At 41.3% G+C, this 26,670-nt stretch overlaps 1 protein-coding gene across 1 annotated transcript in view; it reads right to left on the bottom strand.

Moving 5' to 3' along the window:
- The window catches only part of sycp1 (synaptonemal complex protein 1), a 374,769-nt gene that overhangs the window by 312,790 nt on the left and 35,309 nt on the right, over positions 1-26,670 (bottom strand). The window lies entirely within an intron of this gene.

Below are 26,670 nucleotides of genomic sequence, written 5' to 3'. Positions count from 1 at the left end.
TAAATGATGTGTGTGGAGGTGCAGGTGAATTTGTGGTGGATATGGAAGGATCCCTTGGGGCCTTGGAGGGAAGTAAGGGGGGAGGTGTGGGCGCAAGTTTTGCATTTCTTGCGGTTGCAGGGGAAGGTGCCGGGTGTGGATGTTGGGTTGGTGGGGGGTGTGGACCTGACGAGGGAGTCACGGAGGGAGTGGTATTTTCGGTACGCTATTTCATTCAATTACTTCAGTTCTTTTATAGGCAAGCTAAAATCAACCTTTGCCTCCTGCCTCATGATTCTTTATTTTTCAGTTTTAATTTAGAAATTTTGGATTATAGCTGACAAACTCCATTCTACTTGAACTATCATTCTTGAGTTCACCCTTTTTAGGTGCCCTTCACTCTTCAACGCACCTGCTCACACTATTTACTTCAAAGGTGAGAATAATTTCTGAAAGAATAACATTAACAGTATTATCATTTGAAGTATAGGCTTTCCAGCCATATTACTAAGGCCAATCTTTGATTTTAAAGCCAAAGCCAAAGCCAAATAAAGTGATGTACTGGCAATTATGCTCAGCTCGCCAAGACCAGCATTTGAATGTTTTCCAATCTGGCGATGAAAGTCAACCTTACCAAGATCCACATGGTAGCTGAACAGGACTCATAATAAACCACTCCTATTCCCCCCACCCCCCGAACGAAATCAGCTGCTTTTCTCTTCTTGTAGAAGGGGAATTTGCTATTGTTGCTACTGTATCTCCTCTTAATGAAACCAAATCTAAATAATAAAGTTGGGATATATCATGAAAAATATTCTTATTGTGATGATATGAGCAGAAGTAATGCAGGAAAACAAATATTCTAAGTAAATTCTTCTGTGCAATACTAAAAAATCACAACTGCAAATGGACAAATTTGATTTGACAAGTTTCAGGGAAGTGTCCTACCTAAAAATGTTTACATCAATCTGTTTAGACAATGCTCATACAAGGGGAGATAGTGAGGTATGCAGATGCTGGAGATCAGAGTTGAGAGTGTGTTGCTAGAAAAGCACAGCAGGTCAGGCAGCATCCGCGGAGCAGGAAAATTGATGTTTCGAGCCAGAGCCCTTCATCCTGCTCCTCTGATGCTGCCTGACCTGCTGTGCTTTTCCAGCAACAAACTCTCAACAGTGGTTATACAAGCTCAACTATGGTCATCTGCTTTGAAACACGATCATTTAGAACATAGAACATTACAGTGCAGAACAGACCCTTTGTCCTCGATGTTGCGCCAACCTGTGGAACCAATCAGAAACCTATCTACACTATTCCATTTTCATCCATATATTTAACCAATGACCATTTGAATGCCCTTAAAGTTGACAAGTTTACTACTTTTACAAGCAGGGCACTACTACTCTGAGGAAAGAAACTACATTTGACATCTGTCCTATATCTATCACCCTTCAATTTAAAGCTATGTTCCCTCATGCTAGCCACCACCACCTGAGGAAAAAGGGTGGACAGTTAGAACCTATCTAACTCTCGGATTATCTTATATGTCTCAATTAAGTAAGCTCGCAACCTTCTTCTCTCTAATGAAAACCACCTCAAGTCCCTCAGCCTTTCCTCATAAGCCCTTCCCTCCATACCAGATAATGTCTGAACTCTTTGCAAAGCTTCCACATCCTTCCTATAATGCGGTCGCACCAGAGTTTTGTATGACTGCAACATGACCTCATGGCTCCAAATCTCAATCCCTCTACCAATAAAAGCTAAAAAACATCATGTGCCTTCTTAACAACCCTATCAACCTGGGTGGCAACTTTCAGGGATCTATGTATATGGACACTGAGATCTCTCTGCTCATCTCCACTGTCAAGAATCTTACCATTAGCCCAATACTTTTTATTCCTGTTGCGCCTTCCAAAGTGAATCACCTCACATCTTTCCACATTAAACTCCATTTGCCACCTCTCAGCCCAGCTCTGCAGCTTATCTATGTCCCTCTGTAACTGCAATATCCTTTGGCACCGTTCACAACTCCACCGACCTTAGTGTCTTCCGCAAATTCATTAACCCAACCTTCTATGTCCGTATCCAGGTCATTTATAAAAATGACAAACAGCTGTAGCCCCAAAACAGATCCTTGCAGTACACCACTAGTAACTGAACTCCAGAATGAACATTTCCCATCAACAATCACCCTCTGTCTTCTTTCAGCTAGCCAATTTCTGATCCAAACTGTTAAATCACTCTCAATTCCATGCTTCCATCCTTTGTGCAATAACTTACCGTGGGGAACCTTGTCAAATGCCTTACTGAAATCCATATACACCACATCAACCACTTTACCCTCATCCAGCTGTTTGGTCACCTTCTCAAAGAACTCAATAAGGTTTGTGAGGCACCCTTCACAAAACCGTGTTGACTATCCCTAATCAATTTATTCCTTTCTAGATGATTATAAATCCTATCTCTTATAATCTTTTCCAACACTTTACCCAAAACCAAAGTAAGGCTCACTGGTCTATAATTACCAGTGTTGTCTCTATTCCCCTTCTTGAACAAGGGGACATTTGTTATCCTCCAGTCTCTGGCACCATTCCTGTAGACAATGACAACATAAAGATCAAAGCCAAGGGCAATCTCCTCTGTAATCTCCTCCCTGGCTTCCCAGAGAATCCTAGGATAAATTCCATCTGGTCCAGGGGACTAATCTATTTTCACACTTTTCAGAATTGCTAACACCTCCTCTTTGTGAACCTCATTCCCGTCCAGTCTAGTAGCCTGTATCTCAGTATTCTCCTTGACAACATTGTCTTTTTTCAGTGTGAATACAAACGATAAATATTCACTTAGCACTTCCCCTATCTTCTTAGACTCCACAACCTCCCACTACTATCCTTGACTGGCCTTAATCTTATTCTATTCACTCTTTTATTCCTGATATACCTACAGAAAGCATTAGGATTTTCCTTGATTCTATCTGCCAATGACTTCTCATGTTCCCTTCTGGCTCATCTTGGCTCTCTCTTTAGGTCCTTCCTGCTAGCTTGTAACTCACAAGCTCCCTAACTGAGCCTTCACATCTCATCCTAATAGAAGCCTTTTTCTTCCACTTGACAAGTGATTTAACTTGTTTAGTAAATTACGGCTCCCTTACTCAACCACTTTCTCCCTGCCTGACAAGTACATATTTATCAAGGATACACAGTAGCTGTTCCTTGAATAAGCTCCTCATTTCAATTGTGCCTATCCACTGCAATTTCCTTCCCCATCCTATGTATCCTAAATCTTACCTATTTGCATCATAATTGTCATTTCTCCAGCTGTAACATTTGACTGAGATGACTTAGTCATCATTTAACATCAAAGTATGGTCAAATGAAACCTGAGGTTATTAACTAATACGAAATGAATTCATATAAGGTTCAACTACACAATGTGCAGTCACCTTGTATCCAAGTGCTCAAAAGAGGTTCCAAATGGCATCAAAAGTGATCAAGGAGCTTGCTCACTGAGAAAAAAAAACTAGTTCAAGTGATCAATTGAAAACTGACTAACTTTCAGAGTCTGATTTTGCAAAGGTCCAGTGATACAAGATATACATGCAGTGTGTATATAGAGACAGTGCTCAAATCATCGTAGTGATTTTTCTTTTATTCATTCACAGGATGTGAGCACCTCTACCCAGGCCAGCAATTACTGCCCATCCATAAAATCAACTACATTGCCCTGGTTCTGGACTCAGATGTAGATTAGATCAATTAGGATGGCAGGTTTCCTTATGTAAATGACATTAGTGAATTGAGCTAAGAAGGTTGGGGGGTTGGGCAAGGATCTAGAGGAACAGGACATTTGTCAAGTTTAAGCAAATTTTACAAACTCAGGTAGGTCATTAATGTAGGTAGAGGCAATACTACAAGATCCATTTTATATCTTAACATTATTAGGTGAATTTAACCCTGGTTTCCATCCTTACCATCCTACACGTTACCTTTATTTTGCACTGTCACTTTTTATGACTGAGTTTGTTCTTTTAATGCAACACCATTTGAGGGACATGTTCATTATCTTTTTTTTGGTGCAGAAAACCGCATGAATTAGTTCAGTGAAAATTGCAAGGGAAATTCACGAGTGTTGAAACGTATACTTGATTTTAATTTGCTCAAGAATATTTACATTAACTAATACATTTGCAATATTCCATGTCACAAAAAAGGATTTCTTGATCTAAACCATAAATATTTTACTTCCTTTTATTGTTCATTAGCATTGGATTCACCCTGTACCCATATACCAGATACTTGCAATTTCCCTGGTCAACCAGATAGGCCAACTTCCTGCTCCCACCATCTTTCTCCCCCAAGGTTGCAGCAACCCATCACTGGATTACAGCATCTACACTTTCCTCTTCCTGCCTCCAACCAATACAGTTTGCAGCACCTACTCTCATCTCTGTTCCCACCTCCCTTTGTTCCCTCTCCACCCAACCCAGCAATATCATTCAGACTCATCTGGGTTATACTTCAAACTTTGATAGTTCGTCAGCCCGGGATTTGGTGAGGTCATATCTAAGTCTGGGATTGGAAGGTCTCTAAGTTTTAGAACAAGATATGTAGATCTAAAAATGAGTGATCCGTCAGCCACTCAGGCCCATGATGGTTTTCTTTGGCATGTTTGAGGGGTAAGAGAATGTAGGGGTCCTGATAAGCCTAAGGGTCCTGATCTAAGTCAGGAGTAAGAGGGGGAATATGACAGAGTGGACAGATAGTAGTAACCAAGTAGGACCAAAGCTTCTTCTCAGAGGAGCAAGTGAATTAATATTACCCTTTAGGAGTCAAGGTCAAATGTAATTTACAGATAAAGGGTGTTCACATGATGGGACAATTGAACCAAGGCACACTGACAATTCACCTCCATTTTGAAATCATATATTCAATCTCTAACAGAAAATTGTGTATAACTGCCCAATATTTGAGTTGGCTTGGCACACTTCGAATTAGGAGATCACGCTGTCATGCTGCACCGGATAGAAATCAAGTCCCACTGTTCCTGGAGTTGTCAAATAAAGTTAACGATATTTTTAAAAAAAACACAAAATTCCATAATCTAGCTGTCTTTTAAACTCAGGTTGAAGTACAGACCAAGATTCCATACTTAACAAGTACTATTTATTATAGTAAATAAAATTTAATTACAGTGAAACAATTATGAACAGTCCACCTAGAATTCTACTAATTAAAACTCAAATTCCTCTCCACAGACACACACAGACGTCAGCAAAACTACATCCCAATAATGAAGAAAGATTCTAAGAGAGGGATAAACCAACCGTGGCTAACCAAGGAAGTTAAAAAGAATGTTAAGTTGAAAGAAAAAGCACACAAGGAGGCCAAAGTCAGTGATAGCCCCAAAGACTGGATAAATTTAGAATTTTGCAAACAAGGACTAAAACAAAAAGAGAAAATAAATTGAGGGCAAACTAGCAAGGAAGATAAAAACTGACAATAGGAGATTCTTGAAAACATAAAAGACAGAGGTCAAAATATAGGTCCCTTAGAAAAAGAATTTAGGGAGATGGCTATGGGAATATCTTGCTTCAGTTTTAACGATGGAAATCCCGTTAATACTAAAGAACATGGGGAAGGAATTAAATAGCATCATTAAAGAAATAGTATTAGATAAACTAATGGTGCTAAAGTCCCTGAATACCTGCATCCCAGGATCACATAAAAGATAGCTACAGAGATATTGGATGAATCGGATGTAATGTTTCACAAATCCTTGGATCCCCTGGAGAAGTACCAGAGGACTGGAAACTGTCCATTTCACACCCCTATTCAAAAAGGAAGGGAGGCAGAAAATGGCTGATAAGACTACAGTCTGATAAGCCTACCCTTTATTGTTGTGAAAGTATTGAGTCAAATATTAAGGCAGTAACTGCAGAACATTTGGAAAATCATAATCTAATCAAGCAGAGTCAGCCTGGTTTCATGAAGAGAAAAATATGCCTAACAAATTTATTAGACAAAGTCAGAAGGTCACACAACACCAGGTTATAGTCCAACAGGTTTATCTGAAAACATCTGACAATGGGGTTACATTCCGATACTTTGTGCTTTCAAATAAACCTGTTGGACTATAACCTGGTGTTATACGACTTTTGACTTTGTCCACCCCAGTCCAACACCAGTACCTCCATATCATAATTTATTTGAGTTTTTCAAGGAAATCTCAACCAGAGTGGATAGAAGGGAACTGGTAGATGTGTTGTAATTGAACTTCCAGAAGGCGTTAGACAACTCACAAAAGCTTAAGTCATGCAATAAGAGCCCATGGTGTTGGAGGTACTATTCTGGCATGGATAGAGAACTGGCTAACGGGCAGGAAACAGCAATAGGGATAAAGGGCTTTTTTTCAGGTTGCAATATCTTGCATTTATCTGAATTAAACTCCATCTGCCATTCTTTGGCTCACTAGTCCAGTTGATTAAGAGTTGAAACTTTATTGCTGGAACAGCACAGCAGGTCAGGCAGCATCCAGGGAACAGGAGATTCGACGTTTCGGGCACAGGCCTTCCTGAAGAAGGGCCTGTGCCCGAAACGTCGAATCTCCTGTTCCCTGGATGCTGCCTGACCTGCTGTGCTGTTCCAGCAATAAAGTTTCAACTTTGATCTCCAGCATCTGCAGACCTCACTTTCTCCTCCAGTTGATTAAGATCCCATTGTACTCTTAGATAACCTACTTCACTGTCCATATTATAGCACTGATTTTGGTGTCATCTGCCAACTTAACCATGCCTCCTATATTCTCAGTCAAATCATTTATATCAAATGACAAACAATAGTGAATCCAACACTGATCCTTGTGGCATATCACTGGTTATAGGCCTCTAGTCTGAACATGTCTACCCACCACCCTTTGTCTCCTACTACAAAGCCAATTTTATATCCAATTGGCATGCTCTCCCTGGATTCCGTGTGATCTAACCTCATTAACCAATCTACCATGTGGAACCTTGTCAAAGGGCTTGCTAAAGTCCATGTAGGCAATGTCTACTGTTCTGCCTTCATCTATCTTCTTGGTTATCTCTTCAAAAGACTCAATCGAGTTTGTGAGACATGACTTCCCATGCAGAAAGCCAGGCTGACTATCCCTAATCAGTCCTTGACTTTCCAAATGCATGTAAGATCCTGTCTCTCACAATCTCCTCAGGCGACTTACTTGCCCCTGATGTCAGACTTACCGGTCAGTAGTTCCTTGGCTTTTCTTTGCAGCATTTCTTAATTAATGACACATTAGGCATCCTTTAGTCTTCCAGCATCTCATTCTTGTGTGTCGATGATCAAGTATCTCTGCTAGGGGCCCCATTTCTTCACTAGCTTCCCACAATGTCCTAAGATACACTTAATCAGGTCCCAGGGATTTATCTACGTTTATGAGTTCTAAGACCTCTAGCACCTTTTCTGATGTTGACTCTTTTCAAGACATCACAATTTAATTCCATGAATTCCTTTGCTTCCATGGTCTTTCTCCACAATAAATACTGACGTGAAATATTCTTTTAGGATCTCACTCATCTCCTGTGGTTCCACATGTAGATGGCCTAGTTGATCTTAAGGAGCCCTATTCTCTACCTAGTTACTCTTTTGGCCTTAACATACTTGTAGAATCTCTTTGTATTTTCCTCAACCTTATCTGCCAAAGCTTTCTCACATTCCCTTTTGATCCTCCTGATTTCCTACTTAAGTGTACCCCTACACTCCCTTACACATTTTGAAGGATTCATTTGATCCAGCTGTTTATATGTGACATATGCCTCCTTCTTTTTCTTGAGTATAGCCTCAATATTCCCTACTCCTGCCAGCCCTGCCCTTCACACTAATAAAAACATGCTGTCCCTGAACTTTCATTACCAGTGAACGGCTCCCCCAGTCAACTTTTGAAAGTTCTTGTCAATACCATCAAAGTTAACCCTGCCCCAATTTAGAACTTTAATTTGTGGACCAGGCCTATCCTTTTGCATAACTATTTTAAAACTAATAGAATTATGGTCACTGGTCCCAAAGTGCTCCCCTTCTAACATCTCAGTCACTTGCCCTGCCTTACCTCCCAAGAGAAGGTTGAGTTTTGCCCCTTCTCTAGCATGGCCATCTAAATATTGATTGAGACATTTAACAAATTCCTTCCCATCCAAGCCCTTAACACAGTGGCGGTCCCAGTCAATATTCAGAAAGTTAAAATCCCGTACTATTACAGTCCTATTATTCTTATAGCTATTTGCTAGCTCCCTTCATATTTGCTCTTTAATTTCCCACTGACTACTGGGGAACCTATAGTGCAATCCCATCAAAGTGATCACCCCATCTCATTTCTCACTTCTATCTATATAGCTTCACAGCATGATCTCTCAGGAATATGCTAAGAATTTCTCATCAAAAACACCACTCCCACTCCTCTCTTACCTCCATTTCAATCCTTCCTGCAGCATCTGTATCCTGGAACACTGAGCTGCCAGTCCTATCCCTCCCTTAGCCTTGTTTCTGTATTAGCTATAATATCACAGTCCCATGTTTCCATCCATGCCTTGAGTTCATCTGCCTTCCCCGTCAGTCCTCTTGCATTGAAATAAATGTATTTTAATTCATCAGTCTTCCCTCATTCCCTGCCGTGCTCTTGCCTACCTTGTCTATTTAACTTGCTCTCTTTAACTTCTGCACCAGACTCAACCTTCTTTTTTGTCTCACAACTGGTCAGGTTCCCAACGCCCTGCCAGACTAAGTTAGAATAGCTCTTGAATAACCCTTTAGAATAGCTCTAGCAAATCTCCCCATGATATTGAACGCAATCCATTTCTCTTGTACAGGTCCGTTCAGCACCAAACAGGTCCCAATGACTCAAAAATCTGAATACCTGAGCCCTTCACCAGCTCCTCAGCCATTTATTTATCTGTCCTTTCCTATTCCTACTGACTAGCATGTGGCTCCAGGAGTAGTCCAGAGATTACTACCCTTTTGAACCTCTGTCTAACTCCCTATAGTTAGTCTGCTGGACGTCCTTCCTTTTCTACCTTTGTCATTGGCAGCAATGTGTACAATGATCTCCAGCTGCTCAAGCACCCATTGAGAATTTGCTGCACCCACTCAGAGGCCTCCTTAACCTGGCACACAGGTGAGATGGCAGAAGACTGGAGGGTAGATAATGTGGTGCCATTATTTAAGAAAGTAGGTAAGGAAAAGCCCAGGAACTATAGGCTGGTCAGCCTGATCTCAGTGGTGGATTAACTTAATGGAGGAGATTCTGAGGAACAGGCTCTACATGTACTTGGAAAGACAAGGACTGATTAGGGTTAGTCAACATGGCTTTGTACGTAGAAAATAATATCTCACTAACTTCACTGAGGTTTTTTAAAGTGACAAAGACGTTTCAGGAAGGGAGAGTGGTGGATTTTATCTATATGGACTTTAGCAAGGCATTCAACATGGTTCGACATGGTAGACTGGCTAGCAAGATCAGATCACATGGAATCCATGGAGTGCTAGCCATTTGGATATAAAATTGGCTTGAAGATAGGAGACAGGGCAGTGGTGGGGGGTTGCTTTTTGGACCGGAGGCCTGTAACCTGTGATAAGCCATAAGGATCACTACTGGATCTCCTGCTCTGTGTCATTTATATAAATGACTTGGATGTGCATATAGGATACCAAAATTGGTGCTGTAGTAGATAGGAAAGAACATTTTCTAAGAGTACAAGAGGATCTTAATTAGATGTCATTGGTAGCACCCAGTCCTGATGAAGGGCTTTTGCCCGAAACATCAATTTTCCTGCTTCTTGGATGCTGTCTGACTGGCTATGCTTTTCCAGCACCACTCTAATGTAGACTCTGATTTCCAGCATCTGCAGTCCTCACTTTTGCCTAGTTGATTTTAACCTTACTGTGAATCCTCTTGCAAGGATGCCTAACTTGAAGAAGTTCTTCTCCTCTCTCCACAAGAATCTCTGAGTCTCTCTCTCATTACAACCCCTCAGTCATCTCCTCTGCCCTAAAGCTCTTCAACCATGTACTGAAACAGACCCACTACCACAGCCACATCCGCTTCCTCAGTGCTTGCCGCCGCAGCCAACTGATCCCACATGGACTCCAGACTACGTTCAAACCAGCACAGTTTGGATCAGAACAGGATAACCAGTACAGACTACAGATTCAAAACCACCAGCAACGGTTATCCTTCAGGATCCTCTGCTCCACACTCGCAGCAATGCACTGGCACCTAGATTAGATTACTTACAATGTGGAAACAGGCCCTTTGGCCCAACAAATCCACACCGACCCTCTGAACAGCAACCCACCCAGACTCATTCCCATACATTTACCCCTTCATCTAACACTACAGGCAATTTAGCATAGCCAATTCACCTAACCTGCACATTTTTGGACTGTGGGAGGAAATCGGAGCACCCAGAGGAAACTCACGCAGACACGGGGAGAATGTGCAAACTCCACACAGTTGCCTGAGGCGGGAATTGAACCTGGGTCTTGTGCGCTGTGGGGCAGCAGTGCTAACCACTGTGCCACCGTGTCGCCCCACCCACACCCCCAGAAAGGGACCAGAACTTGAATCTGGCGCCTTAGACCACTCAGCCATCCTGACAAGTACCTAACTTCTTTACAGTCAGCCTTGTCTCAGCTGGGGGCCATACTCTCTCAGAACTGCAAAGGACCCCTTCTATACTATATCTAAGGATAATTCATACTCTCAACAAACAGTATTTCAACTCCATCAGTCCTGAAGGGCTTTTGCCCGAAATGTCTATTTTCCTGCTCCTCGGATGCTGCCTGACCGGCTGTGCTTTCCCAGCACCACTCTAGTATAGACTCTTAATTAGATGGGCAAATGGGCCAAGGAGTGGCAGATGTAGTTTAAGTTTGATAAATGTGAGATGTTGCATGTTGGTGAGGCCAATCAGGGCAGGACCTAGAACATAGAACTGTGCAACACAGGAACAGGCTATTTGGCCCACGATGTTGTGCCGAACATGATGCCAAATTAAATTAATTACTTTTGCCCGCCCTTGGTCCATGTCCCTCCATTCCTTACATCTTCATGTGTTTACGTAAAAGTCCGTAATCATCTCTATTGCATCTGCCTCCAGCATCACCCTTAGTAGTTTGTTCTAGAGTCCTAGCACTCTCAGTGTAAAAACCTTTCCCCCTAGTTTTAGACATTCCAACTCTAGGAAAAAGATTCTGACTGTCAACCCTATCTTCGCATCTCATAATTTTATAGAATTCTATCAAGTTACCCTTTAGCCTCTGGCGGTCCAGAAAAAAACCTGGGTTTTTCTAGCCTATCCTCATTGCTGAAACCCTCTCCTCTGCACCCTCTCCAAAGCCTCCACATCCTTCCTATACTGTGGCGACCAGAATTGAATGCAATACTCTAAGTGTTGCCTGAGCAAAGTCTTATAAAGCTGCAACCAGACATCTGATTCTTGTATCCAATTCTCCGACCAATAAAGGCAAGCATGCCATACGCTTTCTTTACCACCCTATTTACTTGCAGGGCCACTGACAAGGAGTTATTGACTTGAACCTCAAGATCCCTCTGTACATCAATGCTGTTCAGGGTTCTGCCATTAACTGTATACTTTTCCTTAAAATTCGATCTCCCGAAGTGCAGCAACTTACACTTACCTGGATTAAACTCCATTTGCCATTTCACCACCCAATTTTGCAACTGTCTATATCCCACTGGATTCTTTGACAACCTCCTCCACTATCCACAACTCAACCGATATCTATATTTTCTGCAATACTGACCCACTCATCTACATTTTCATCCAAGTAATTTAGATATGGCACAAACAGTAGAGGTCCCAGTACAGTCATGGACCACCAGCCTGAAAAATACCCTTCCACCACAACCCTCTGCCTTCTATGGGTAAGCCAATTCTCAATCCATGTGACCAAATCACCGTGGATCCCATGCATCTTAATCTTCTAGACGAGCCTACCATGAGTGACCTTTTCAAAAGCCTTTCTAAAATCTATGTAGACAACATCCACTGCTTTACCCTCATGAATTAGCTTTGTCAGCTCTTCAAAAAATTCAATCAAGTTCGTAAGACATGACCTGCCCTGCACAAAGCCATGTTGACTATCCCTAATTAGGCCATCTCTTCCCAAATGCGCATAAATCCTATCCCTAAGAATTCTCTCCGAACCGCTGATCTGAAACTCACTGGTCCATAGTTTCCTGGATTATCCTAATTGCCTTTCTTGAACAAAGGTACAACATTAGCTTCTTGCCAGTCCTCCAGGACTTCTCCAGTGGCTAGCAAGGGATGCAAAGATCTTGGTCAAAGCCCCTCCAATTTCCTCTCATGCCTCTCTCAATAACCTGGGGTACATTCCATTGAGCGCTGGGAACTTATCCATCTTAACCTCTTCAAGAGACCCAATATCACTTCTTTCTTGATCTTAAAAAGCCCTAGCATTTTAGCATGTTCTACACATTGCACTATCCTCCATATTTTTCTCCAATATGAATATTGATGCAAAGCATTAATTTAGGATCTCATCACATCTTCTGCCTCCAAGCAGAGGTTCCCTCCTTTATCCTTGAATGGTGCTACTTTCTGGAGAAAGTGAGGACTGCAGATGCTGGAGATCAGAGCTGAAAATGTGTTGCTGGAAAAGCGCAGCAGGTCAGGCAGCATCCAAGGAACAGGAGAATCGACGTTTCGGGCATAAGCCCTTCTTCAGGACAAGAATCCACAACCATCTTCCTATGTGCCAGGTATGACTCCAATCAATGGCAAGATTTCCCCTTGATTCCCTTTGATTCCAGTTGTTCTCAGACTCCTTGATGTTCTACTTGGTCAAATGTAGCATTAATGTCAAGTGCTGTCATTCTCACCTCACCACTGGCATTTGGCACTTTTGTCCACATTTGAACCAAGGTTGTAATGAGGTCAGGAGCTTGTGGCCCTGGCCAAATCCAACCTGAACATCAGTGACTAGGTTGTTCTTAGGAATGTGCTGCTTGCTAGCTCTGTTGATAACCTGATGTGGCAGTAATTGGACAGATTCGAACATTCTTGCTTTTTGTATACAGGACATACCTGGGCAATTTTCCACATTGTCACATAGATGCAGTGCTGTAGCTGTACTGAAATAGCTTGATTAGGAAGGTGCTGCAAGTTCTGGAACACAAGTCTTCTGTACTATTGCCGGAGTGTTGTCAGAGTCAATTGACTTTGCAGTATCCAGTGTCTCTAATCATTTCTTTATATTACAGTGAATTGACTTGACTGAAGACTGGCATCAGTGATGCTGGTAACTACTCAAGGTCTAGACAGATCATCCACTGAAAATTGCCTGGCTGAAAATTGTTGCAAATGCTTCAGTTCTATCTTTTGCACAGATTATTCTCCCATCATTGAAGATGATAATATATGTTGAGTCTCCTCTCTTCCAGTGTTGTTTAATTGTCCACCACCATGCATGAATGCTTGCGGCAAAACTACAGAAATTAGACCTGTTTGCTTTGGGAAGATTTAGTTCTGTCTGTTACTTGCTGCTGATGCTGTTGGGACACAAGCAGTCTTGTCTGGTAGCTTCACCCAGTCAACACCTCACTTTTGGATGTGCTGGGTACTGCTCTTGGCATGTCCTCCTGCACTCTTCATTGAACCAAGGTTTAACTACCTAAAAATCAATTACATAGATGTTGGCAGGAAGACAGCCTTTGTCATCAATAACTTGTCAGTAGTCTTCAGACCAGTCAGCTACTTGTTGCTAACCAAAGCTCCATTTATATATAACCCTTTGTACCAACCTATCTGCAAACAACACTTCACAGTTCATTCAAGCAATGATTGATGTAAACCATCCTTAAAATGCTAAAAAAAAAGTTTCCTGCTTCAAAAAACTGCTGGATCCTTCACCATTTTTTAAAAAATAAATTCAACCTTGTTTCTAATCAACCTGTCCAGAAATGGCATTACACACCTCTGTTACAGGTGGAACCTGAACCAGGGTCTCCCAGTCAAGGGGTGAGGATATCACCACTGCACCACAAGTGCCATAAAAGTGGTTCCCAAAATTTACCCACCTTTTCTCACATGGGAAGGGGCAGCAGGAACCATCTAGTCAGGTAGCAAATGAACTAGAACTTTCTTGGTTTTTAAGAACAGCTCTTCGTATTTTTAAGATGGATTGAAATGGGCAGAAAAATAAAAATACACACTCTTTACAACACGTACAAATTCCACTGAAAATTTAACATAGTCATTGACATTGTCTGCCTCCTTAGGAGGATAAAAACTCCACAGTACTATGTAAAGAGAAGACAGACCTTCCCAATAGAGTTTAAGAAGATTCCTTGCCCCTGAATCTCGCTCCTTGTTTACAACTGCCATTAACAACATCATTTACAGACAGACAGTCATTAGGTTTCAAATATATGCTGACAAGTCAATTCTAATTAACCACGGCTTTTGTTGCTCACACTGTCATAGAATCATATAGCATGGAAACTAGCCCTTTGGTCCATACCGACCAAAATGTCTATCAACACTAACCCCATTTCCTTGCACTTAGCCTATATCCTTCTAAACCTTTCTTATCCATGTATCTGACCAAATGCCTTTTAAATGTTGTTTATATACCTGCCACAGCTACTTCCACACGCGTACCACTGTCTGTGTAAAACTGCTGCTCCTCAGGTTCCCTTTTATTCTTTCCCACCTAACCTTAAACTGATGCCCTCTAGTCTTTGATTTCCCAACCCAGGGAAAAAGACTGAGTGCATTCACCCTATCCATGCCTCACATGATCTTACACACTTCTATAAGATCCCCATTCAGTCTCCTATATTCTAAAGCAAAAAGTCCTAGTTTATCCAATCTCTCCCTCGGACTCAAGACTTTTGAGTCCTGGCAACATACTTGTCAATTTCTTGTCACACTATTTGTCTGACATCCCATTTTAAATGAGCCAAAATTCATCCAGTTAAGCACTGAGATGTAAGGTTCATTTCCAGACGTTTTGTCATCCTACTAGATAACATCTTCAGTGGACGTCAGGCGAAGCACTGCTGATAAGTCCTGTTTTCTATTTATATGTTTGGGTTTCTTTGGGTTGATGATGTCATTTCTTGTGGTGATGTCATTTCCTGTGTTGAAGTCACTTCCTGTTGTTTTCTCAGGGGATGGTAGATGGAGTCTAACTCATGTATTTGTTGATAGACTTCTGTTTGTAATGCCATGCTCCTAGGAATTCTTGTGCATGTCTCTGTTTGGCTTGTCCTAGGATGGATATGTTGTCCCAGTCAAAGTGATGTCCTTCCTCATCTGTATGTGAGGATACTAGTGAGAGAGGGTCATGTCATTTTGTGGCTAGTTGATGTTCATGTATCCCGGTGGCTAGTTTTCTGCCTGTTTGTCCAATGTAGTGTTTGTTACAGTCCCTGCATGGTATTTTGTAAATGAAGTTAGTTTTGCTCATTGTCTGTATTGGGTCTTTCAAGTTCATTATCTGCTGTTTTAGTGTTTTGGTGGGTTTGTGTTTGTTACAGTCCCTGCATGGTATTTTGTAAATGACGTTAGTTTTGCTCATTGTCTGTATCGGGTCTTTCAAGTTCATTATCTGCTGTTTTAGTGTTTTGGTGGGTTTGTGGGCTACCATGCTGCCAAGAGGTCTGAGTAGTCTGGTAGTCATTTCCGAGTTGTCTTTGATGTAGAGCAGAGTGGCTAGGGTTTAGGATGTACTTTGTCTGCTTGTTTAGATTTGTTGCTGAGAAATCGGTGGACTGTGTTCATTGGGTACCCATTCCTTTTGAATACACGGTATAGATGATTTTCCTGTGCTCTGCATAGTTCCTCTGTGTTGATTCATTGAAATAATGTTCTGATGCAGCGCCGTTTGTGAATGTTGGGATGATTGCTTCTGTAGTGCAATATTTGGTTGTTTTCCTGTGGACACTGGTTTGAAGTTCCCCATTGGTTGTTCACTCTATTATGACATCTGGGAATGGCGGTTTGTTGTTGTTTTCCTCCTCTTTGGTGAATTTTATGCCAGGAAGGGTATTATTGATGGTCTAGAAGGTTTCCTCTAATTTGTTTAAATGACTGCCAGACTACTCAGACCCCTTGGCATCATGATGGCCCACAAACCCACCAAAACACTGAGGCAGCAGCTAATGAACTTGAAAGACCCTATACAAACAACAAGCAAAACTAATGCCATTTACAAAATATCATGCAAGAACTGTAACAAACACTACATTGGACAAACAGGTAGAAACTAGCCACCAGGATACATTAACATCAACTAGCCACAAAACGACATGATCCTCTCTCACTAGTATCCTTACATACGAATGAGGAAGGACACACTTCGACTGGGACAACACATCCATCCTAGGACAAGCCAAACAAAGACACTCACAAGAATTCCTAAAAGCATGGCATTCCAACTGGAACTCTATCAACAAACATATCGAGTTAGACCCCATCTACCACCCCTGAGAAAAAGAACAGGAAGTGACTTCACCACAGAAAATGACATCACCAACCCAAAGAACCCCAAACATATAAATAGAAAGCAGGATTTATCAGCCATGCTTCACCTGAGGCCCACTGAAGATGTTACCTAGTAGGGTGATGAAACGTCTGGAAATAAACCTTCCAGCTCAGCGAGCAAACCTACATCCAGAACCTCAACCTGAGCTACAAATCTTCTCAAAACTCCAGTTAAAAATTAGTAAAACTGAAGGCATCATATCACAAACTCCATACCCTTTCTATTCAATGCTGTCCTCTTCTCCATTCAATTTTCAGTCTAACTAGAGTAGTTGCTATTTGACTCCAAAGAAAGTTTTTAATCAGTAAGTCTTTTGATTTTAATCCATAGCATTATCCTGCCTCCCTTTCTTTAATCAGCTACCTACTACTAAAACCCTCATCCATGTTTTTGTCACTTCAACCTAACTATTTCAGTACTGTCCAAATCAACCTCTGGTCTTGCACCATCTGTGAAATTAAACTCACCCAAAGTATGCTATTATGTTTTAGAAAGAGCAAGTAAGATACAAGTTATATGAAGTGCAGGAACCCTGATTTGGAATAGGTGATGGATAAATTACAGTACAGAATTATGCACTCAGCATAGGCCTGCAAATATATTGAGAATCACAAGTACAGAAAACACTCTTGTGTAAGTAAAAAATAATATTGCAAATACACTTGCGCTGCACATTCTTTTCAGAGCAATAACAAAAAATATATGGTTGGCGCAATTTACTCAAGTAGTGATATTCATCCATATTTAAGACACAGAGTCATACAGCACAGCAACAGACCCTTCAGTCCAACCAGTCCACGCCAAACACTATCCCAAATTAAACTATTCCCACCTGTCTGCACCAAGCCCATATCCCTCCAAACCTTTCCTATTCATGTACTTACCCTAATGTCTTTTAAACATTGCAACTGTACCCAATCCACCACTTCCTCAGGAAGTTCATTCCACACATGAAGGACCCATTGTGTAAAATGTTTGCCCTTCGTGTCTTGCTGTGAGTCTTTCACTGAAGGATCTCATATCCCCATTCACCCCAGACCTTTCCAAATGTTCTGTGGCCTTTGGCTAATAGGGTCCTGAGCAGGGTTCAAAGCATTCAATGGGGCTGCGCCAATACCCTTCATTGTTGCCAAATCAAGGAAATATAAAGTTCACGTTTGCAGGGACTGGCTAGAAGTCAAAGTGCCTGAAAGTATGATAAATACTGCTCCAATACACAAACCTGGTACATGTTATAACTAGTTCCCTCTGAATCTTTGTGACCTCTTTGCCCTTGGTTTCCATTGTTCTCTGTAGCTAATAGCTGCTGGCTTCTGTTCAATTTAGTTTGGCCAATTTTCTGTGAGGCACAATTTAGAATGCCTAATTTTGAGCCCATATTCACTTGACCACAGAAGAGATTACCTTGGAAATAGACACTTCTCAAAAAGGGCAACAAACCTGTTCTTTCAAAAGGAAACACTAATTACATTTAGTTCCAAAACCCAAAAGCAGAATAATCAAACTACTCAATCATTGAGGAAAGGTGTTGGTTCTCAAGTTTGAGATCACATAAATCCATACCACCCTCTGAGAAGAAATCTATGGTAAAGACCGACAACAAACCTTTTAATGTTTAGCAGAAACCATGTATCTCCTAGCTTACAACATCTCTAAGATAAAGACTGAGGCTTGCAATATTAGTTAAAAGATGTAATGCTTACATCACATTATCTTAAGCAGATTACCAAACCCTATAAAACCACAGGCATTTAATAGATCTGCAGTTAATTGCAATTAACAGCGAAGTGAAGTTAAAGATGTTAAATAGATAAGCATGATGAGATTTGTGCTGCACAAAAGCAAGCAACCTCAAATAGAGGCATCAAAAGACCCAACTCTACAAGAGCTCTGGAAGGCCAAAATCAGAGTATTGGCCAGATTCAGTAGAGGTCCTTCAGCAGTTATTGATAGCATTTTGAGTATACCAAGATGAGCTAGAAAATCCAGACATGATATCTGTAAAGAAAAATCACCACAACCAAACATTCTGCAACAATTATAATATAATCACAGATAGTATTAAAAGGATAGTAGAATAAACAGTTGTGATGAATTCCTTAAGTTGTATCTATTTTAGTACTGAACAAACTCAATCAATACTGGAATATTTACAGAACAGACATATCAATGATTTGCTCAGTGGTAACATTCAATTCTGCCTAGCAACAGGGAAGGACCTTACTGCATGGCTTTCAATAGGTGGCTCAGGACATTTTAGGAATCAAAGAAGATGAGTTCAAAGGTTACAATCAGTGAGGGCGGATGAGAGAAACCGAAGCATGTTAGGATGCTGCAGCTAATTGTATCACTACAAAAGCAGCTGAACTAGAATGGAGGACACAGTAAGCAGCCAAGAGCTGTGCTGTTAGAACTCAGAAAGCAGTTCTCAAGAGTTAATAAGCAGTAAAAATGTTGAAGGCAGAACTCAGTAAGCCCGAGGAAGCTCAGAAAATGAGACGTTGCTGTGTTGGGCAAATGATGGGGTTCTGGAAAAAGCCTGCAACCGTTGATACTTGATTAACATCATTAATGAGAGAAATTGAATGCTACAAAGCTTATTGCAGCTGACTCTCAATACAGCTTAAGGAAAAAAAAATCAAGTGGTTGTTCAGCTTGATGAAGTTATCCATCATTGAAAGCCTGGAGTTATGTTGTATGTAGGCACTGAAATGCAGTTTCAAAGTCTGAGGAGCATATACAGAGGAAAGGAGAATTATCAGGTAGAACAGAAGTAACAGACTGATGAGGAAGGTCTATGGCTAGCTCAGCAAAAGTGAAAATTGTGACACCTTGAAGATTAAGATTCTTAAGAATATGATTTGATGGTCCACAATTTCATGAACACCTTTGGGGAAATTTCACAGTAATTTGTGACATCTGGCTTGATCACATTTGCTAATCACATGCACCATTGGGTGTTCCATCAAAGTCTTTTACCCATATTTACCACATTAATTATGGGTGTTGGAAATAGTGTAGATGTATTATGAATTGAGGGCAGAATCTTACAGAGGTCTTAACAAGATGGGCCGTGGTGAAGATTGTGGCAAGATTACTTGAGAAGTGCTATGAGATCCAACTTGATGTTGGGAGAATCTCACTCCATACTTTAAGCTTTTCACAAATGGCATGGAAAATACCTTGCTACACCATGGACCTGTTGCCAATTACAGGAATTACTATTTGTTAAGTGCCCAGCTATTTCTATTCAGTTGCCTATTTTAGCAAACATGTCAAGCAAGCTTATGTTATATCTTACAAATATAGCAAGCCAAATCAAATTAACCTCTCTTTAATGCAATTCACAACACAACGAAATTGAAACATTAAACTCTCAAATTTGCTCAACTGTTTCTCTCAAGACTTTACAAATAACAGATGTTGGATACAAAGTTTATAATGGAACAAAAATTATTTATTTATTATTAAGAACATAGCTTTAACAGAACATAGATAAACTACAAGGTAATCGAATTAATATCTACATTTTAAATGCAATCTTCTTTGATCATAAACCTCCCACTCATAAAACAGGCACAGTTAAGAGATAATTTTTAAAAATAAAAGAATTGTAATTTGCCAGTTAGATGACCATTTCAAGATGAATACCACCAGGTCTTATGAAATCCTTGGTCACTGCGGGAGTAGAATTGTGAATCTTGCTTGAATTCCAAAGTCATCAGTCACCTTGGATACAACAGGATGAGTTATATCCCAGACTACTTTGGGGAATGAGGGAAAAAAAATCAGAGAGGCCCTGACCCACATTTTTAATTCCTCTCTGGCCACAGGGGAGGTGCCAAAGGACTGAATGACAGCTAATATTGTTCCACTTTTCAAGAATGATGGCGGAGATACAGCAGTAAACTACAGACCAGTAAGTATTAAATCAATGGGATAAAAACTATTGGAGAGAATTCTGAAGAAGAAAATTAATCTCCATTTAGAGAAACAAGGTTTGATCAGTGGTAGTCAGCGCAGTTTGTCAGAGGGGGTCGTGCCTGACAAGTCTGCTGAATTTTTCAAGGAGGTGACCAAGTGTGGAGAAGAGGGTAATGCAGTTGACATAATTTATATGGCTTTCAATTAGGTCCCGCTTTGGAGATTGATAAAGAATGCAAAAGCACGTGGGATTCAGGGTACCTTGGCAAATTGGATCCAAACTTGGCTCATGGCAAAAGGCTGTTTATGTAATTGGAGGTAGTGTCCAGATGACGTGCTACAGGGATTAGAGCTAGGTCCCTTGTTGTTTGCAATATATATGAACAATGGAGATGAGAATGTTGAGGGGACTTTGTGCTGGTCACTCGGCCAGTGCAGTAACTTCCCCAAGTTGCTGTACATGCTGAGGCTGAAATTGTATGAATGATGGAAACCTGGCCCTCATTATCAAGGTGGTGCACGTCTCAGTGAGCTCAGCCTTCACTGCCACCTCTGACTCTGACATTTAGGAACCTCTTTTGCTCCTTATATTTCCGTTAAGGTCATTGCCATTGAATGTCACGCACCCAGCCACTGGTGTCATGTCGGTCACTTTACCTTACTTCCTAAGAAGCCAAAGGCACATGAAGAAAGATGAGGTCCTGTTGGCTACCCCAGGAGGAGCAGCAGGCTGCCAAGGAGGATGAGGATTACCACACTCAGGCAGAGATCATAGCTGAGGATGCTGAAGATGCAGTTGCGCTTAATAGGTCTGGGGAAGTCTTCCAGTACAGTACACAGTGTGCTGCATTATCCTGGTACACTGTGCTCTGCAGAAATGGAGCAGATGACAAGGAAATGCTGAATGATTAAGAAGTGGGAGAACAGGAGCAGTCTTCCAAAGAGGATCACAAAGACAACGGGGAGGAGGAAACTACCATTGTTCATAGCAGAGCTTGGCTATGTCAGATGCCACAAGCTAGACAGAACCTAATGATATCCACTTCCAATAGATGAGAACTGAGTGCAGCAGACAATCATATGCCATTATCATAGTGTTAGTATTTGAGTTAGATTGTGGGGCATTTGTTTTGTGCGAATTTCCTTCTTTAATTTGTAAGTAACAACTAACGCATGGAATTGTCCAGTTGCTTTCCTGCATGTGATGTTCCCCAAGGAATGACAAAATACAGGCCACTAATCAGCAGTAACTTAGAAAGAATGTTCAGATGAGATATCGCTATAGAGAGGTAAACTGAGTGGCTTTTGGTAGATATCTTCCAGGTGGAGTTCCAATGGAATGTAGAGGAATAGAGATGGAATTGAATGTGAAGGGCTTATGCCCGAAACGTTGCTTCTCCTGCTCCTCAGATGATGCCTGACCTGCTATGCTTTTCCAGCACCATACTCTCGATAGAGAATGCATGATATATATTAGGTTGGTAATACAAAGGAGCACAGGCAGAATACAGAAATTTCAGAGAGATAGAATGAGAAAGGAAATAAAAAGGAAAAATAAAAAAAGAGTACCCACAGAGATTAGCAGCTGACATAGAAAAAGGAGGAATGCATACTGAATAGATTAGATTCCCTACAGTGTGGAAACAGGCCCTTCGGCCCAACAAATCCACACCAAACCTCTGAAAAGTAATCCACCCAGACCCATTTCCCTCCGACTAATGCACCTAACACTATGGGCAATTTAGCATGATAAAAACAATGACTGCAGATGCTGGAAACCAGATTCTGGATTAGTGATGCTGGAAAAGCACAGCAGTTCAGGCAGTATCCAAGGAGCAGTAAAAATCGACGTTTAGGGCAAAAGCCCTTCACCAGGAACTCAATTCACCTGACTTACACATAGAGATGTGAGGAGGAAACAAGAGCACCCAGAGGAAACCCATGCAGACAGTCACCAGAGGCTGGAATTGAACCTGGGGTGCTGGTGCTGTGAGGCAATAGTGCTAACCACTGAGCCACCATGCCACCCACTAAAATGTGTCCCTGGGTGGGACTATAAAGAAAACGTACACATGCAAGCAAAATCTTTGGTTGAGGTAATGGGTACTTTACATATGCCCTTACCAATGATAATTGAGGTTGCCAAAATGACAGCGAAAGATAAGGCAGCTGAGATACTGGATGAGTTAACAATTAATAAAAAGGAAGTCTTTTGAAGGCTACCTATACTACAAGAATATTGAGGAAAATCAGGGTGCAAGTTGTGGAGCTGCTGGCCATAATCTTCCAATTATTTTTCCAATTCTCCATTGATGTTGAATTGGAGTCATCAGGTCATAGAGTCCTACAGCACAGAGACGGGACCTTTGGCCCAAACTGGTCCATGCCAACCAAAATGTCCATCTACGCTAACCCCATTTCCCTGCACTTGGTCCATATCCTTCTTAATCTTTCTTATGTATTTATGCAAATGTCTTTTAAATGTTGTTAATGTACCCAGCTCAACAACTTCTGCTGACAACTCATTCCACATGAGTATTACCCTCTGTGTAAAAACGTTGCCCATCACGTTCCCTTTAACTCTTTCCCCTCTAACCTTGAACAGGTCCCCTCTAGTCCTCGATTCCTCAACCCTGGGAAAAAGACTGAGTGCATTTATCCTATTAATGGCTCTCATAATCTTATACACTTCTAAAAGATTCCCCCTTTGTCTCCAATGCTCCAAAGAAAAATGTCATAGCTTGTCAACCTCCCTCTGTAACTCAGACCCTTGAGTCCTGGCAACATCCTTGTAAACTTCTTCTGCACTCTTTCCGGTTTAATAACATCCTTCCTATAGCAAGGTGACCAAAACTGAACAATACTCCAAGTGAGGCCTCACCAAAGTCCTGTACAACTGCAACATAACATCCCAACTTCTATACTCAATGCCATGACTGATGAAGGGTAGTGTGTCAAAGGCCTTCGTCACTGCCTGTCTACCTGTGACTCCACTTTCAAAGAATCGTGCACCTGAACTCCAAGATCCCTCTGTTCCACTACACTCCATTTGGCCCTACTATTCACTATGAAACTCCTACCTTGATTTGACTTTCCAAAATGCAAGACCTCACACTTATTCATATTAAATTCCATTTGCCATTTCTCAGCCCACTTCCCCAGCTGATCAAGGTCCTGTTGCAATTTCTGATAACCTTCCTCACTGTCCATGGTACTGCCTATTTTAGTGTCATCTGCAAGCTTACTAATCATGCCTTATACATTCTTATCCAAATCATTGATATACGTAACAAACAGCAATTGGACCAGCACCGACCCGAGTCACAGGCCTCGAGTCCAACAAGCATCCTTCCATTATTACCCTCTGCTTTCTACCCCAGATTCCACGTGATCTAACCTTCCAGAGCAGCCTACCACATGGAATCTTAGCAAAGGCCTTCCTGAAATCCATATCGACTCTTATGAAGGGCAAGGTTGGCAGGAATAGGAACCCTTGATGACAAGAGATATTGAGGCCTCATCAACCTTCCTGGTCACTTCAAAGAACGAGAACAAATTTGTGAGGCATAATCTCCCATGCACAAAGCAGTGCTGACTGTTCCTAATCAAACCCAGTCTTTCAAAATGTATGTGTATCTTATCTCTCAGAATTTTCTCAAGTAAACTATCCACCACAGATGTTAAGCTTACTGGTCTATAATTCCCAGGATTTTCTTAGCAGTCCTTCTTAAATAAGGGCACAACATTCACTAACCTCCTGTCTTCCGGGACCTCACCTGTGGTTAACAATGATGCAAAAATATCAGCCAGGGCCCCCGCAATTTCTTTTGTAGCCTCTTGCAGTGTCCCTGAATATATCTGGTCAGGACCAGCACATTTATTCATCTTCATGGATTCTAATACAACCAATACCTATTATGGACTGTCCCCAAGATATCACCATTAATCTCCCCAAGTTCCCAAGTCTTCATGTCTTTCTCCATGGTAAACACAGAGGAGAAATATTGATTGAAGGCCTCACCTATCTCCTGCAGTTCTCCACATATATATCCACTTTGACCTTTGAGGGATCTTATTTTTTCCTTTAATATATTTAAAGTATCTCTTTGGATTCACTCTAATCCTTTCACCAAGGCTATCTTGTGCCCCCATTTTGCCCTCATGATTTCCTCGCCATAACTATTTTAAAAGAGAACTATAGTCACTGGTGCCAAAGTGCTCCCCCACTGTCACCTCAGTCACCTGTCCTGGCCTTTTTCCCAAGAGTAATCGAGTTTTGCCCCTTCCAGAGTAGGACCCTCTATATTGTACTTCTTTCCTGAACACACTTAACAAATTTGACCCTACCGAAGCCCTTCACACTATGGCAGTCCCAGTCTGTTAGGAAAATTAAAATTCCCTATAATGACAACCCTATTGCTCCTGCAAGTCTCCCAAACTCCCTGCATATTTGTTCCTCTGATTCCCATTTACTAGTTGGGGGCCTAGAGTACAACCCCAATAAGGTCATCATTCCCTTCTTATTTCTTAGCTCCACCCACAAAGCCTCACTGGATGATTCTTCAGTTATTTCATCTCTGATTACTACTGCGATACTCACCTTAAATCAAAAATGCAACTCACCTCCCCTGTTTCCACCACCTCTGTCCTGCCTAAAGCACCTATATCCTGGCACATTAAGTTGCCATTTCTGTCCCTCCCTTAGCCATGTTTCTGTAACGGCTATAATATCCCAGTCCCACTACCTATCCACGCCCTGAGTTCATCTGCGTTACTTGTCCACCCGTTTGCAATGAAATAGATGCAATTTAATCCAACAGGCAGTCCTTGCTCCCCGTCGTGTTCCAACCTGACCATATCTACACTTTACTATTTCTAATTACTGTAGCGCCTTCCAGCTCCACACTTGTATCCCTCCCGTTGAGGATCCCAACCCCTTGCCATCTAATTTAAACACTCCCTTGTAGCACTAGCAAACTTGGCCACCAAGATATTGGCCCCCTTCCAGTTCAGATGCAACCTGACCCTCTTAAACAGGTCACCTCTGCCCTAGAAAAGGTCCCAATGATCTAAAAATCTGAATCCCTGCCCCCTGCACCAATTGTTTAACCATGCATTCATGTGCCATATCCTCCTGTTCTCTTTTAAGAAATACCTCATCCCTATTCTAACTATGTAATTTGTGCCAATGTGCACAATGACTTCTGGCTGCTCACCCTCCCTCTTAAGACCATTCTGCAGTCGCCGAACATGGTATCAGGAGATTGAAGAATTTAATACATTACACATTTTTTCAGAAAGAGTTGTGAAAGCTGACAGCTTCAAGCTACAGCAATAACTACAGCTTAGAATAGGTGATGGGAAAACATTTGAATGTAACAAAATTAAGTTGTTTGGACAAATGTGATGTAGTTAAGGATTTTCTGAAAAACTATTTTTAATCAACTTACTAGTGTTTAGAATGAAGTAACAGAGGGTTCATGAAGATACAGTTGTTGATGTAATATTAATAGACTTCCAAAAAGCAAGTAGCTGCATCATGGTAGAAGGAATCTTGCAAAGCCTGAAGAATGTCTTATTCAGTATAAAAAGTGACACGTTTTAGCAGTAGATATGAGGGGAGCAATTAAAAAGGCATAATTCTGGACAGGTAGAGATTGGCATGAGTGTAAGTCATTGGAGGCCGTATGGAAAGTATGAAACCAAAGTAATTCATCTCAGGAGAAGGATGGACTACTTTAGTGTATCTGTCACTTCTGGACTGAACTACACAAATGTTCAAGCAAAGCAGAAAATTCTACCATATTATGATCACATTTTCCCAAAGGTTTTTTTTGACAAGATCCCAAAATATTCCCAATGCCCCAAAAATTTAAAGTCCTACCTTTTGTACCATCTTTCCAGCCATACATTCATCTGGATTAGTGTCCTCCATCCAAAATGATATATCTATTAGAAAGAGGGGTGGCCACAGGGTACTCTGCACTTCCTGCCTTCTTCTATTCTGCCTTCTCAACTTTGATGTGACAGCTGCAAGCTCTGGTCGTAATAATCTCATCTTGATTTTGGCATCAAGGGACAGGTTGCTCGTAATTGTTGATCCAAGATATTTAAATCTGGTGACAAACTTCTCAGTGAGATTGTCAATGCTGGTGGGAGTTTGAATCTCTACATCCTGGATCTTCTGGAC

The sequence above is a fragment of the Chiloscyllium plagiosum genome, chromosome 26, assembly GCF_004010195.1.
Source record: "Chiloscyllium plagiosum isolate BGI_BamShark_2017 chromosome 26, ASM401019v2, whole genome shotgun sequence".
NCBI lineage: Eukaryota > Metazoa > Chordata > Chondrichthyes > Orectolobiformes > Hemiscylliidae > Chiloscyllium > Chiloscyllium plagiosum.
This window is presented reverse-complemented; position numbering and strand designations above follow the sequence as displayed.